This window comes from Lynx canadensis, chromosome A1 (genome assembly GCF_007474595.2).
Source record: "Lynx canadensis isolate LIC74 chromosome A1, mLynCan4.pri.v2, whole genome shotgun sequence".
Taxonomy (NCBI): Eukaryota; Metazoa; Chordata; class Mammalia; order Carnivora; family Felidae; genus Lynx; species Lynx canadensis.
The window spans coordinates 4,560,223-4,575,642 of record NC_044303.2 but is presented as its reverse complement, the minus strand read 5'-3'; the positions used below and the strand labels follow the sequence as shown (position 1 = coordinate 4,575,642).

Sequence of the window (15,420 nt, the reverse complement as noted above, 5' to 3'; positions counted from 1 at the left end):
GCCTCCGCAGCCAGGGCCCCATCACCAAGGTAGAGATCGCATCACGTGGAGGATCAAGGGCGCGCTGTGACACAATGAAGGGGCCAGAGCGATGAAGCAAACATTGACGGAGGAGGGGCTCAATCATGGCAATGTAAGAAGACGGGGTTTCAGGAGTTGCTTGACTGAGGCGGAGAGAGAGGCTGTGTTTGTGGAGAACTGCTCTTGGAAACTGTCCTCCTCAGTCGAGTCGACATACGCCCCGGAAACCCAGATTCACCGTTGGGAGAGGGGCAGAGGGGTCTTGAAGAGCTCTCAGAACCACGTGGGAATCGGGCTGTTGCAGACAGCCACTCAGCCCTCACGCTAATGGCTTTGTGCAGATTCTGGTTGGCCAGTACGGAAGATGGGGACATGGTTTTACTGCCCATTCTCCTCTCTTCCTTATGGCCACCTGGCCCATCATATTTTCTCCAGATCCTTCGGATTTCCTCCAGCATCCTTTTGGCTGAGCACACAGGGAGGGCACCCTAGAACGATGCTGGAGCCGGCCCCTGGGCAAAGAATAGGGAAAATGCCTTTCTTTCGCTGTCCGAATCAGTTGGGCACTCCTTACCCTCCCCCAAATAGGTACTTATGTGCCCAAATAATGTGACAAATACCAAACATCATTCTTTTTTTCTTTAATTTTTTATTAAGGTTTATTTATTTTTGAGAGAGAAAGAGAGAGAGACAGAGCATGAGTGGAGAAGGGGCAGAGAGACAGGGAGACACAGAATCGAAAGCAGGTTCCAGGCTCTGAGCTGTCAGCACAGAGCCCGACGTGGGGCTCGAACTCACGAACCACGAGATCATGACCCGAGCCAAAGTCAGACGCTTAACTAAGCCACCCAGGCGGCCCTACCAAAGATTATTCTGTCATCCTAGAAAGCTTAAATTAGAGAGACGTCTGCTCTGATAAACTGTAAAATTAATGACAGCAAATCTTTCTTATCCATTCTGACCAATGATGACAGCCACCATTTTATTTGCATTTTACCATGTGCCAGAAAGTAAGCTAGGACTTTACATATATTATCACACTTGATCTTTACCAGAGTGTGTCACAGAGAAGGAGAAGGTCACAGAGAGGTTCGACAATTTTCTCAAAGCTGCAGCGCTGGGGTAGAAGAGGCCAGTGCTCTTTCAGGCTTTATCTTCCACCCCAGGGACAACTGTGGGCCAGCCGAGCCCTCTTTCCTTCCCTTTCTGCCTTCACAACCAATTAAGAAACAAGATGCAGGAGACTGACAGATGAGGACAAAAATGTCAGTGATGTTCCTGATAAAGTCTGGTAGAGACTGTGACTTTGGGTCTGTGCGAAGAGTTCTTACTAATATTATCTGTATGTTCTTCCTGCACCCCCCCCCACCCCCGCTGCCTTGAAGTCAGATGACATCCATCAGCTATCCTGTCCAGGTGACAGTCTGGCTCTGGAGTAGTCTGGGTGGAGAGGTTCGAAAAGAGTGAATCCTGTGCTTTTAATAAATTATTAATAAATTAGGTGGACCAATGGATTTCTCCCACTTCTTGGGCAGTAGAGGGTGGGGCCCGAGGCCAGAAGGGTTACTTTTTGGAAGATCCTTAAAGAAAAAGTATCTAAAACAAGGAGAAAGGAGTTTCCTTTCTGTATTAGTCAGCTTGGCCGCCGTGACAAAAGACCACGCTGGGCGGCTTAAACAACAGGAATTTATGTTTTACATTTCTGGAGGCTGGGAGGTCCAAGATAAGCCACCAGATTTGGTGTCTGCTGAGCCCCCACTTCCTAGCTTGCAGCTGGCCACCTTCTTGCTGTGTCCTCCCAAGGGAGAGGCAGAGGGAGAAGGTAAGACCCAGAATTCTCTTCTTATTAAGGCACTAATCCTGTCATGGGGCCCCTCCTTCATAACTTCATCTAAACCCTCTCTCCTGCCAAAGGTCCTACCTCCTCAACCCATCTTACTGGGAATGGGGGCTCCAACATATGAGACTGCAGGGGGAGGCGTGGGGGAGATGGACAGGGGATAAACATTCATTCTGGAACACTTTCCTCCCTTATCCCTTCTCCTGAAAAACCCCTGAGGAGTGGGGACTGTCAGGGGACCGAAGACAGTAATTCTTCAGAACCCTGGACGAAGCCTCAATACAGCCGCCTTCACAGAGTTTAAAAGCAGCAGCATGAAATCAAACCTGGCCCCATCATTTTTTACTGGCTGGGGGACCTACCATAAGCAATGCATTCCCCTTCTCTGAACTTTGTTTTCCCATCTATAAAACAAGAATGATAATAGCACCTTGGGGGCTGCTTTGAGGCTTTAAGGAGATATTGAATGTAAACGACACAGCATATTAAGCGCTCAATAAATATTAACAGAAACACACATTATACTTTTGGAGACGTAATTATGTGGGGGGAAAAAGTGCACCTTAAACTTGGTGGAAAATGGTACTTTCTGTCCCTGGACATTATCCTGCAGAAAGTACCAGTGATGTTACCATGAATCTTTGGTCAAAGCTATGGATTGGCTACTGTTAGAATTTAAGCGGCTAGTCTGGTCCAAGGAGATCACAGAGAGGAAAACAATTCAAAGAAACCTTGGGACCCGGTCTTTTGTGGGGAGGGTAGAAGGCAGATGTCAGCTTTGTTTGCAGGGTGGTGAGTGATGGCTGGTCCTGCAGGCCGAGAGAAAGGTCACTGGAGGAGATTTAAACCTTTTTACTCAGAAGCCACACTGACACTCCCCATGCAGTGATGGAAGCTGAAGGAAGCTGAGAGATCGCTGGGCCAAATCTCTCATTTAACCAGTTAGAAAAATGAGATGCAGAGAAGGTTGGTGATTTATCCACTTAATGCTTCTAGCTAGTGATGGTCAAGGGCCCAGTCCCCACTCCATGTCACATGGATGAGGTTTCTCTTGAAACATCCTGCCTTGCTCCAATAGGTTAGTATCTTTTACATCAGGAGCTCAAGACTCTCATTAAAACACTAAAAAATGTGTTTTTTAAAGGACAGGAACTCATAAATATCAAGCACCTGTACATGCTAAGATACCAGGATTCTTCTATGGGCTAAAGTTGGGTATTTTCCAACCAATCCAGAGAGTGAGCTTTCTTCCCTTTTCCCTGAGAAGGAAACTGAAACTCAGGCAAAAGGCTTGCCTACGATCCCAGGTATCAGGACAGCAGATACCTCGAACTCTGCAGAGATCCAAGTATCCGGGGGCCAGGGACTATTTCTATTTCCCCCAAGAACGTGGTTTCGAGTATAATGTTTTTCTCCACTAGAAAATGTCGCGTGTAAATATTAATAGTGATTTCCAAGCAGGCAGAAGTGATTGTTTGAGACCCAGATTTTTTATAAAGAAAAATAAAAATGTTCTCCCCAGGTTTGTGCTAATTCTAAAGAGATCATTAAAAAAAGTTCGCCCTTGAGATTCTTTTTTTTTTAACAATACTAAAATAGATTTAATTTTTAACACTCGTAAGGGCTTCAGGCAGATTTTTTAAAGTTATGCAAAATAGAAATAAGTGGGATATTTGATATTAGCCTCTCATGCTGTCTCTAAAATTTTCCAGTTTATTTATGTAATATTTTTTTCTGCCTTAAAAATATGTGCTCATTGATGAAAATTTGGGGATTTCAATAAAGTTTCAAACAAAAAATTTAAAATTTGTCCACATTTCCACTACTCAGTTAATTGCCATTAATATTTTGGTGTGTGTGCTTTAATTAATAGACTTTTTTAGAGCAGTTTGAGTGGAAAGTTCTCATATACTCCCCCCAACTTCTCCTACCATTGACATCTTACATCAGTGTGGTACATCTCTTACAACTGATGAGTCAATATTTATACATTATGAGGAACGAGTTTACATTTGAGTTCACTCTTGGTGTGGGTTTTGACAAATGTATATGACATGTATCCACCATTTGATATTACAATTTTTTTCACTATTGAAAAGTATAAAGTTAATTTTGACTCTTCATTCGGTAATTTAATCATTTTTATGTTCTTTTTTTTTTTTTAAATTAATGTTTATTTATCCTTGAGAGAGACAGAGACAGAATGTGAGCGGATTAGGGGCAGAGAGAGAGGGAGACACAGAATCCGAAGCAGGCTCCAGGCTCCGAGCCATCAGCACAGAGCCCTAGGCGGGGCTCGAACACAGGAGCTCTGAGATCATGACCTGAGCCGAAGTCGGACTGAGCCACCCGGGTGCCCCCATTTTATGTTCCTTAGTTTAAAAATAGTTGTTATTGTTCCTTGATGACAGAAGTAATCCATGTTTACAGTAGTGCTGGTGCATAGTAACCATTCAAATGAATCACCTAAAAACTGGCAGCTTTCGAAAGGGTATGTTTACTTTATAAGTTTCATCAGTTGCATGTAAACATTCACAGACTATTTGGGGTCCTCATCCTAGCACAGGAGGGTTTGCTTCGCCTCTGTGGTTTTCATGCGAATTAATGATTAGCCCGTGAGCCACACAGAAAAAGGTGGTCGTGCTTTGAGTGGGTTCACTGAACGGCACACAGAAGACTTGTCGTAGTTCCTGGGGAAAAGGGTAGGTTTAAAAATCCTCACCTAGTGTTTCCCTTGCTCGGAAATGCGCGCAGCCACGGTGCCTTCGCTCCACGCCCAGGCAGAGGTGGGGCGAGTGGACGGGGGGGGGGGGGGGGGGGGTTGCCCCGGCGACGCGGCGGCTCCTCCCGCCTTGGGCGAGGCTGGGGGGGCTGGGGGTGGTCGGAAAGAAGCCTGGCTGGGGGTGTAGCTGAGAGGAAGAAAAGCTGGGGTGGGGGAGAAGTGTAGGAGGGCCGAAGCAGGGGTGGGGGGGTGATCCTGATGGGGGATGGGGGATGCTGTGGGGGGGGGGGTTGGGAATGGCCGGGAGGATGGTGGCAGCAGCAGGGCTGTAGGCAACGGCAGCCTTAGCGGGGGGGGGGGGGGGGTGTCGCTGGGCGGGGGGCGTGGCCTGAGTGGACAGAGACCCGCGCTGGGGGCGTGGTCAGGGCCGGTCGGGGGCGTGGCTTGGGTTGGGGGGATGGCCCGTCCGCGGGCGTCGAGGGAGAGCTGGGCTGGGGGCGTGGCCGGGCGGGCTGGGGGCGTGGCCCGGGGAGCCCGGAGGCTGCGGCGCCGGCGGGATTCAGCAGCGCGCTTTCTCCTGGGGCAGCCCCGCCCGCCGCCAGCCCGGAGTCAGCGCACGGGTGCAGAGGCTCCCGGGGAGCCCGGCGTGCTCGGAGCTCGGCGGGACCGGGACCGGCCCCGTGTTCGCAGGGACGTGTTGGATCCGCCGGCTTTGGAGGCTCCGCCGAGCGGGGCCCACGCGAGGTGAGGCTGCACCCGGGCGTGCGGCTCTGCGGCGTGGGCGCGGGGCCGGCGTCCAGGGCTGTTAGCTGGGAGCCCCGGGAGAGGAATTAGCCCCAGGCGATGGCTTTCGTAGTCCGGGGACGCCCCGCTCAGTCCTCCTGGCCGCTCGTCGGGCCGCCCGCGCTGCCCACCTGTTGGTGCCCTGCGGCGGTTGCTCGGCGCTCCCCGGGCTCGCCAGCGGCGTGGCCCGGGGGAAGCGCGTGCCGGCGGTGCTCGTGGAAGAGGCCGGTTCCTGCACGACCCTTTCGGGGATTACCCTGAAACTTTACCTCGCGCTCCCGACTCGCTGGGCCTGGCCTGCGAGGTTGCGCGGGGCGCGCGGACAAAGGTTCGGGGAGCCTGGTGCGGCCGGTGTTCCCTCCCCGGCTCGGCTCCCTCTGGCAGCGTGACCGGTGCGGCGAGCGCCCGCCCGGGGCTGCTGCGGCCGGCGGCCCTGGAAGGGATGCGGTCGGAGAACTTGGTTTTGGAAGCGAGTTTCTCCCTGGGTCCCAGCTGGGGCTCATTTCACGGGAAAGAGCGGTGGGACCCGGCGTCTGTCGTCTGTGGATCGGAGGGAGTTGCTGGCGTCGGTTTGGTTCCGTTCGTGGTTGACGTGGTGAGGGAATTTGCATACCAGCCCCGGGAAGGTAGGAGCCGCCACTGCTGCCCGCGTCAGGGGGAACTCAGGTGACCTGTGCTGGCGGGCCACCCATCTGACTGTGCAAAGTTACAGAGCCTGAGCAAATCTCCCCTCCCTCCAAGTGCGAAAAAGCAAACCCAACCAAAGCAAACAAGAACTCTCCGGGTTAGTTGCTTCCCAGCGTCGGATGATAATGTTAGAACAGTAATTTGAATTTACTTAGCATTTATGACCAGGGCTATCCAAAATCAAAATCAACCCCTCCCCCCCCCGTTTTCTCTGCACCCCACCTCGTTTTCTGTGTTGCCTGTTTTCTTCCCCATAACCCCCCTCCAAGAGTCCCAGTTCTTTGCTCTCCTTTGCCAACAGGCACAGAAATCTCACTCCCGTTTTGTATTTCCACCTTTCTTAACAAATGCACCTTTTTTCTTCACATCCCCCAATTTGCAAACCTCCTCACTCCATTGTTCTCTTGGTGTCTGTTAATTATGCACTCCTCCCGCGACTGAACCTTGTTCTCTGCCCCCACATCCTTTAGAGTTTTACGTGACTGTTTCTTATACATATTGTAATTTTCATCTACCTCCTTCGGCCCCCACATTTGCCATCATCTGTCCACCCAGTTTGATTATCCGCTTTTTCATTTGTGCTACGCAGGCGTGGGCATCCTGACTCTGTATATCGTGAGTTTCTCCCACATGGTGCTTTCTTGCTTTTTACCTACTTCTTTCTCCTTGACAGGTGCTTTTTGCCAGCACAGCCTGCTGTTGCCCTCACAGCACCCCTCGTTTCACTGTCTTTGGTTGTGATTCTTCTATGCCATCACCATCCGTAGGTTCCTTTTCCTCTTTTCCAATCAGTCGTCCGTTACCTTGCAGGCTTCTTTATTTCAGACCCCTGAAGGGGTCAGGAGGTGGAGGTAGGGGACAGCTGTATCTCCCCAGGAGTGCTCTGGATTTCAGGATCTTCCTGTCTGCTCTAGTATCATATACATAGTTCTGGAATTATGTTACCATTGATATCAATACGAATGTTAGGTAGCACTTACCAAAGCACTTAACATAGGCCAGGCACCCTTTTGAGGGATTTACATGCAATAATAACTCACAAATCCTCCTCTCCTCCTTGGAATATAGATACTATTACTGTCCCCATTTTACAGATGACACCAGAGAGGCTGAGAGAAGTAACCGGCCCAGTTTCTCATGGCTACGTAGTGGTGGACCCCTCCTCACCAGGCACTGAGCTTCCGTGTGGTAGGAACTTTTGAACTCAGACATGGGCTGGAATTTGGCTTTGGAAACCAGGTCATCTTTTGCATGCTTTATTTAGTCTGCAATTGATAACAGTTGAGGGCAAACTATCTCTACCTGTAGAACAGTATATGGGGAAAACCTGATGCCTAATGCCCTTCAGCAAGACTGGGGACACTGACCAGGCTGACTGTCATTTCAAGCTCACTTTCAGCCTGCTTCCTTAAGAGAACACCCTGGCCCCCTTAGCTACAGGAACGCGAGGAGAAAGAAAAGACCATTGCCAACTGTCTCCTGTGCATTGAGAGTTCAATTCCACTTTCAGCTAGCTGGCCAGGCCTCTAGAGTCCCTGATAACCCAGTGATTTTAGGAGTCTTGTTTATTTCTAGTTCATTATATAACCTTAAAGCATGGTTCAAATACTGTCTTGTTGGTCTTCACCTTCCTGAAAGTTGGAGGCAAACATTTTTTTGGTGATACTGAAGCAGAGTTGTAGGTAAAGTTTTATCCTCTGATGGCAGGAAGGGATCTGACATTCCACAGGTGAGGAAACTGGGACCCAGAGAGAAAGTGACGCGTCCAAGGGAAAGCAGCAAGACGGTAGAACTGGCTTTAGATCCCAGATCTGTTGACTTCGGGTCCAAGGCTCTCCATGCCTGGCCCTGCGGCTTGGTGGGTTGACCTCTCTGCTTGCTGCTGAAAACAATGAACCGTCTTTCCTCTTCCTTTCCTGAGCTAAGAGGCTTTGGAAAGATTCATTTAGAATGGAAATTGTCAGGGGTTTTCTGTGTGTGTGTGTGTGTGTGTGTGTGTGTGTGTGTGTGTTTTGTCTGAAAGCTAAACCCTTAAAAATGTTTGCTTTTGAGATATGCGATGGCATACGTGGGATCATAAAATCAACGGAAGTTATCAATTCAGATGTCTTAGAAAGAAGTAATTTTGTTATTTTCAAAACACCAAGAGCGAACACCAAACGTACACTGCTTCCTAGAGGCGAGTCATATTATACACGGCAGTTTAAAGATCAGTAACTGTAATGTTTAATTGTATTTTCCATTTGCAGAGAGAAATGCATTAGGCACAAAGTGCTCACATGATTTCCTCCATCCTGCATCTCAAATGAAACAGAAGCGAAGGGGGAGACCCTGTTGGGTTAGTTTCTGTTTTTGTATTGCCTCTGACAAGCCCACCCCCCCCTTCTCTTGGACCGGGACTTACACCCATGCCCTCCTGATTCCCGGGTCCTTCCTGTCCCTTTAATCCCTTCCCCCAGGAACCCTCAGGAAACCTGGAGGGTATTCTTTACCCATAATGCTCAACTCAGCTCATTCTGTATCCGTCCCTCTTGACAGAATTAAACCCTAATGCCCTAAGGTATACGTTGTATGTAATTAACTTCCCTCTGAGGCTTCTAGAATGAGAAGGGTGGTTAGGTCCCTCCTTGGGAGAATCCAGGGAATGGTCACTCAAATTGTTGTCTGTGTTCTGTGGTTCAGGTGAGGATCGTCACAGCTGAACAGCAAGTGAGGTTTTCCTGGTCCCCTTTCACAGTTGAGAGGATGGAGGTCAGGGACGTTGTCATGGCCAGAGCCCCATAGTAAGTGACCAGAGTGAGACCGGAGCACAGGGCTGCCTGGCCCAGGAAATCCGGGCGTCCGCTTCCTTTTGTCTGTCTGCCCTGTGGCTTGTGACTCCCTCAGGCAGCACTGTTTCGCAGAGGCTTCTACAAAGTGATGGTTCCTGCTTGCTGAGCTGCAGGTGCGGCTCGGGGCGGGGCTCACAGAAGTTCCAGGGCCTTCTGGAACTTCTCTGCTTCACGTCGGGTGAAGCACGCGGTGCTTTCTCACCGCCTGAGAGGGCACCGGGGAGCTGTGGCAGTGTCCGGAATGAAAAGACAATCGTGTATGTTTCTAATACAGGGCGGTGGCAGTTTGCCCTGGTCGGATGTCCACAGTTGTGGACACAGGCGACGCCCCATCCTGTGGTCTTCATGTTCAAATGGCCCAGACGTAGAACTGTTACCTCATCTAATCAGGACCTCAAAGGACCTGATTTCTTGGTCAGATACAGCCTCCACCGTTTCCCTGCAGTAGGACCCCTCTGTGTCATTGTGGAAGAAATGAGAACTCAGCCTTGTAATTTCAGGGACCATGTGCCTGACTGAAAATATCTTCCGCACTCGCCTGCCAGCTCTGGACTGGAACGTTCCCCTGCCTCCTGTCCTCGCTGTCTGGAATCAGCCAGACTGGGGAGTCCCGAGAGGACTCTGCATGGCTAATCTGGAAGAAGGGGGCAGCCAGCCTTTCCCCCCAGCCCCCGTTAACATCCCGTCGTGATGGAGTTTGCTTCTAAGGTTGGCAAGCTGTCCTTGGAGAAGAGGAGAATATAGGGCTGAAATGATCAGACTGGAAACTGTTGGAGGAGGGAGGCAAGTGGGAAACTGGGAACTTTCCTTATCCCATAGGACAGGTGCAAGGGGAGGGAGTCCAAGATTTTATTGTTTTAAAACAGAGGGGCAGGAGGCCAGGAATGAGATGTGCTCCTGGTACCGGAACTTTGATCACAGTCTTTCATAGAGATTATCATTCTATATAATCTAAACAGTGAGCAGTCTTGTACTTGAGTGTTGAACTTACAGTTCGGTCACGTTAAACAGATTTCTGAGGTCAGGCTCTAGTGCTTAACCACCGCATATGCTGCAGAAGTGAATGAGCCCTGAGTCCTAAAGACAACTTACACGTGGACTTTGAAACACATCCAGTGTATACATTGGGACCGTCTGTAGCTATGAGAAAACCAGCTTCTACTTCACAGCTTTGCTCCGTTTCCAGCCTTCCTGGCGGGATGGCGGGATGGCGGGCCCGCAGGCGCACACTTGGCACCTTTTATGTGCCGGGCCTCGTGCTGGATGCCGCAGGTGGAAAGAGTCCTTGGAAACAGCTCCTGTCCTGGAGGAGGCTCACCTTCCTGTCCAGCGGGAGAGGGTAGATGTGTGAAAGGAAAGTCTTGAAACGTATAGCAGGTGTAGCGATCAGTTTAGGGGCAGGGTTTTTGGGGAGCACATGAGAGGTCTAGGATCCAGGAAGGCTTCCTGGAGGAAGCCTCTGTTTTAAGAGTTAACTACAGCCTGGGCTGAATGGGGTGAACAGCTTAGGGAAGGAGCTGGCAGAGGGAGGCATAAAGACAGACTCGGCCAGATTGAATAAGCAGAGGCGGGGAAACAGACTGCAGCTCGGTGCCCCTAGGAACTCTCAAACACTTCTGCTTAGTTGTGGCTCCCGGCGTCTCATTTATGCCTGTTACGGTGTGTCTAAAACAGGGGTTCTCCCTCACTCGGGGATCTGTTAGAAGAGCAAATTCTAGGGCTCTCAGTCAGACGTGCTGAGAGTTTCAGAAGGCCAGAGTTTGAGAACGATTACTCTAGAACGCGTGCTTTCTAGACGGTCCTAAACAGTTAGCCTTCATGGTTCCGTGATAACTGTTTCAACAAAAGGTAGCTCTGTGTCTGCCTGGTTGGATTGCGTAGGAGTTTTGTCAGGTCGACAGCCGCCGTCATGTCCTGCATTTCTTCGCCCAGCGTATGTACATCGTCACAATTTCTTCGGCCCCCCTGCGTCATTGCATTGCGTGCCAGTAATTCGTATTATTTCTGTAACACCTGTCTGTGCCTCAGTTGCCTTATCTGAAAAATGTAGGCAATAGGTAGGCCAGCCCTTAGGTAGGCATTTCAAACTTTGCTGCACGTTGGAATTACCCAGGGGTCTTTGAAAAAAGCTGATGCCTACTCCCACTCCCAAATATCGTGATTGGTTTTGGGTGTGGCCTAGGTATGGGAATTCTTAGAAGCTTCCCATGCACAGCGGAGTGTGGGAACCACTGTGACTGGCTGTTGTGAGGGTAAAATGAGTCCATTCTTGCTTAGCAGAGGGCCTGGCATGTGGTAAGTGCTTGGTATACATCTGCTGGCACGGGCACTGATGGTTTTATGGCAAGAGGAGAAAGGCAGTCATTTCAGTTGTTCGATGACGAACACTCGTTGATTGTTGAATGCATATTGGTTGGGAGATCTCCTGGCCGTCCTGTCTTTTGTTCTCAGAGTTGAGAGGCGCCATGGCCCAATGCTGTGGATCTCCACATCTGATTCTCTAAGCCCCCTCTTTGTAAGGATATAAGGGTCGCGCTGTAAACACAGCATGCCCTCCCCACCCCAGCCTTCCCAGCACCTGGCACCGTTTTCCCACCTCTGTCTGGAAAAACGTGAGCTTTTGGAATCTATCCAGACTCTATGGTCATGAAGTAGCAATGCTTTGCAACATGGACGGGAATGACTTGAGAGTTGGGTACCATTACTGTCTACGTGTTTCAGATACGGCAGCTGAAACACACAGGGTAATGCCTTCCCGAGGTTAATGCAGGTGGCAAGCCGCTGGGTTGGGATCTGAATCCAGTTTATTCTGTATCCACTCTAATATATCATTTGTACCTAAATGCCAGTTTTCAGACCTGGAATAAATCCTCAGACTTGGTCTCTTTTTGGTAGCCGATCTGTTTTGTAGGATCTAAATGCCACTATGTTATAAATTATGTATTTCTAACCATCGCTTGAAAGGATGTAGAGTCTTTCGCATTCCCTGTCTCGTCATGCATGTTCATTCAACCTTCATTGGTCGTTTTAGTAATTCTACAGCTATTGATGAACGTCTGCTTTGCACCACACCCCCCAACCTAGCAAGTCTGTCTATCCCTTCTTTTCCTACCGTGGTGGGACAACCATCTCTATCAGCACGTGTAAAGTATTTGGGTTTTGATTTATATCTGCAGCCTTCCCTGTCACTGTCTTTTTTGGTGACATAGTTCCTCAACTTTCAATAATAGAACATCTGAAGGACATTTTTCATGTTGACTTCATGGGCCTTCCTTGAACCCTGCTGAGATTAATTAAACCAAACCCCATGCAACAATTATTCTAATATATCCTGACAAGTTATTAAAATGTAGTTCACCCGCAGGGTGCCTGGGTGGCTCAGTCAGTTAGTTAAGCGTCTGACTTCGGCTCAGGTCATCATCTTGCAGTTCATAAGTTTGAGCCCCGCATCAGGCTCTGTGCTGACAGCTCAGAGCCTGGAGCCTGCTTCGGATTCTGTGTCTCTCTCTCTCTCTGCCCCTAACCCACTCATATTCTGTCTCTGTCTCTCTCAAAAATAAAATAAACATTAAAAAAAATTTTTTTTTAAATGTAGTTTGCTGGGGACCAGGAGGCTTGAGTGAGTGGTCCACAGGTAGTACCCTCCGAATGAAATCTGCGATGCGGCTTGAACTCTGTGGGTTTGTAGTATCTTTTAGTCCAGAGTCAGTCCTAGGAGGATGGCCAAACTAAATAAGGAAAGGAGAAGTAGGTGAATTCCTAATCTCGAGGGTAGATATTTGTTCTCTTTCTGTGGAAAAGTTAGATTATGTGTTTGGTTTTGTTTTCTGAGCAGGATATGCAAGTAATTGGTGTTTACTGTTAGGTCGGCCCTGGGACATTTAAGTGTGTGTTTCAAATGGAAATAATTGATTCGCTATATTTGTTCTGCTGCCCGATTACCGAGTGAAAATCTACCACTGGGGAAACTTTTGTATAGCGAGCACACAAGCAGCTCAGTATTATGGTAAAGACTAGGCTCCATTGTGTGGTCTTCCCATTATCACTCCAGTTACCCGCGGACTGAATAGGCTTTAGAAATACAGGCCTTCAAAAGACTTGCCCTTGCTTAAATGTTCCATGGATCCTTCTGAAATAACATCCCCCGAACCCTCATCGAAAACAGCAAAGAAGGCGGGGATATATTAATATCTGCGGCTTTAGTTATATTCAACAGAATTATATAGTTTAAAATGAGGACGGAGGGGCGTCTGGGTGGCTCAGTTTGGTTGGGCGTCCGACTTCGGCCCAGGTCGTGATCTCACGTCCGTGAGTTCGAGCCCCGCGTCGGGCTCTGGGCTGACAGCTCAGAGCCTGGAGCCTGTTTCAGATTCTGTGTCTCTCTCTCTCTCTGCCCCTCCCCCGTTCATGCTCTGTCTCTCTCTGTCTCAAAAATAAATAAACGTTAAAAAAAATTAAAAAAAAAAAATAAAATGAGGACGGTGAGAAGTACATTTAGGTTTCAGACGTTGGAGGCTAACGATCCAAGAAACACCAGGAAGGGTACACAGAATGTTCTTCAACATGGTATGTTCTTAAAATCTGCGAGACCTGTTTTCTCTGCTTTTGCTACCTTTGACTTTTCTAACACAAACCTAAACTCCCCAGTGATTGCTTGGCTCATCTTACCAAAGCCTACTCGTTTCACCAAATCCAGTTCAGCTCTGGCATCAGAGCGTCTCTCTCTCTGTGTGTCCCTAGGCCGCTTTTCCAGAACTGCCGTGTCCTCTGCTTCCTAGAAAAGGATCGGCTACTTGGCCGTATGTGCCCGCTCCATCGGTCCCTGATCGCCATGTGTGGTGTGCAAGTGCGTTACGTACGTGTGTGTTTGTGTGCGCGTAGAGCGCTGTGTGTGATGGAACCACAGTGCTGTGCTCTCTCGTACCAGTGTGACCCAGAGCGAGCTTCTTAATTACCGTCAAGTTCCAGTCTTCGACGCCCGGCCTCACTAAGCAAATGAAACAGTGGCATTGTGAACAAGGAAGAGTAGCAGCTTCATTTAGTTTTTCTTCATGACAAGTCACAAGTCATGGCAAGGTGTGGGTGAGGAGTGATTTATAAACTTGCAGCTTGGGGAATCAGGCTGACTGGGTTAGCTTCATACTGTCACCTGCTGTCCTTACCCCCCCGGCGTGGGTATAAACAGCCCTGTCCAACGTCGAGCCGGGTAGAGGCCGACACCGGCTCCAGACCCGGCTTTGGAAATGCCGTGCGCCGGGCAGAGCGTCTTGTGCTTCTGCGTGGCTCACGGATAATGACGGTGTCCTGCTCCTTGAGACATAGGGACCATTCATTCATAAATGCAGGTGGCAGCGGAGGCCAGGGTGAGGCACTGGGGCCAAGTGCAGGCTCACAGCGTCTGTCAAGTGTTAATTGTAGCATGGGCGGGGCTCACCCCTCCCTCCCCCTGCCAGTCCCTCCTTTTCTCAGTAGACCTCACTCTTGGATGGGAGGAGAATGATGAAGGTCACCTTCCTCCAGGCTTTCCTTTCTGAGCTAGAATCTTCTTCCAGGGCAGTGGGGCTCAGGAGGAGTGAGAGGGTATGCGTGCTTGCTTCCGCTCTCTGGGTTTCCGCGAGGAACATCATCCATGCTTCTCTTAACTCCACTCGAAAGGAGGAAAAATACCCAGGGCTCAGAGAATGCTGTCTGCCTTCCTTCTAACATAGCAGAATCTCATAGGAGGAAGCAAGAACTCTTTCTGCTCTTCCTAATCTTTATTTATTTTTAAGTTTATGTATTTTGAGAGAGAGGCGGAGAGAGAATCCCAAGCAGGCTTAGCACAGAGCCCAACGTGGGGCTCAAACCCGCGAACCACGAGATCATGACCTGAGCCCAGATCAAGACTTGGACGCTCAACGGACTGAGCTGCCCAGGCACCTCTCCTAATCTTTATTTCTAATGTGACCCCTCATCCATGGTGCTCACCCTGAATGGGTGCTGACCCAGAAGCCGTCAAGGGGTACCCAGAAGCAAGAACGATCTAGCTTTACAAGGTCAGCGCTTACAGTCAGGTGGGTAGGTCAAAGCAGATAACTAAAATCCCCACCACTACCTAAAATATTGACTTGGTAGCTTAGCTAATTCACATTTTCATTCTAGCACGTCTGAAGGGAGTTTATCCTATTGACTTCCTGGGGGCTGTTTTCAAGCCTGCTGAGATTAATTAAATCAAACCCCATGTGACAATTATTCTAAGGCAGGGCGGTTTATTAAATTTCGGTGCATGCTGGACTACTGAATTGGAATTGTTCAAGGAGATGATTGTGGTTTCCGTGCTATAGGAGTTTAATACCCTTTTTTCGTTTTTATGGGCAGATACTAGCAATCTCTTAGTTTTTCTTTCCTGCTGGGATGAAGAATCTGTAAGGGAAGACAGAAGTGGCCTACTGTCAGTGGGACGGTACTGTTTTCTAGGCTTTCCTGGAAAGTTGTCTCTGTAGAGGCCAGGTCTTACCCTCTACACAGTGCAGGCTGCGGATTTTTAAGAACACTTT

The 15,420-nt window shown here is 49.3% G+C and overlaps 1 protein-coding gene across 1 annotated transcript in view; it reads left to right on the top strand.

The window, feature by feature from the left end:
• The first annotated feature begins 5,250 nt into the window (after nt 1–5,250).
• Nucleotides 5,251–15,420, top strand: part of SPATA13 (spermatogenesis associated 13) — a 151,208-nt gene continuing 141,038 nt past the window's right edge. Inside the window, 1 exon segment of the mRNA XM_032592630.1 lies at nt 5,251–5,327. The gene's annotated coding sequence lies outside the window, so the exon portion shown is untranslated.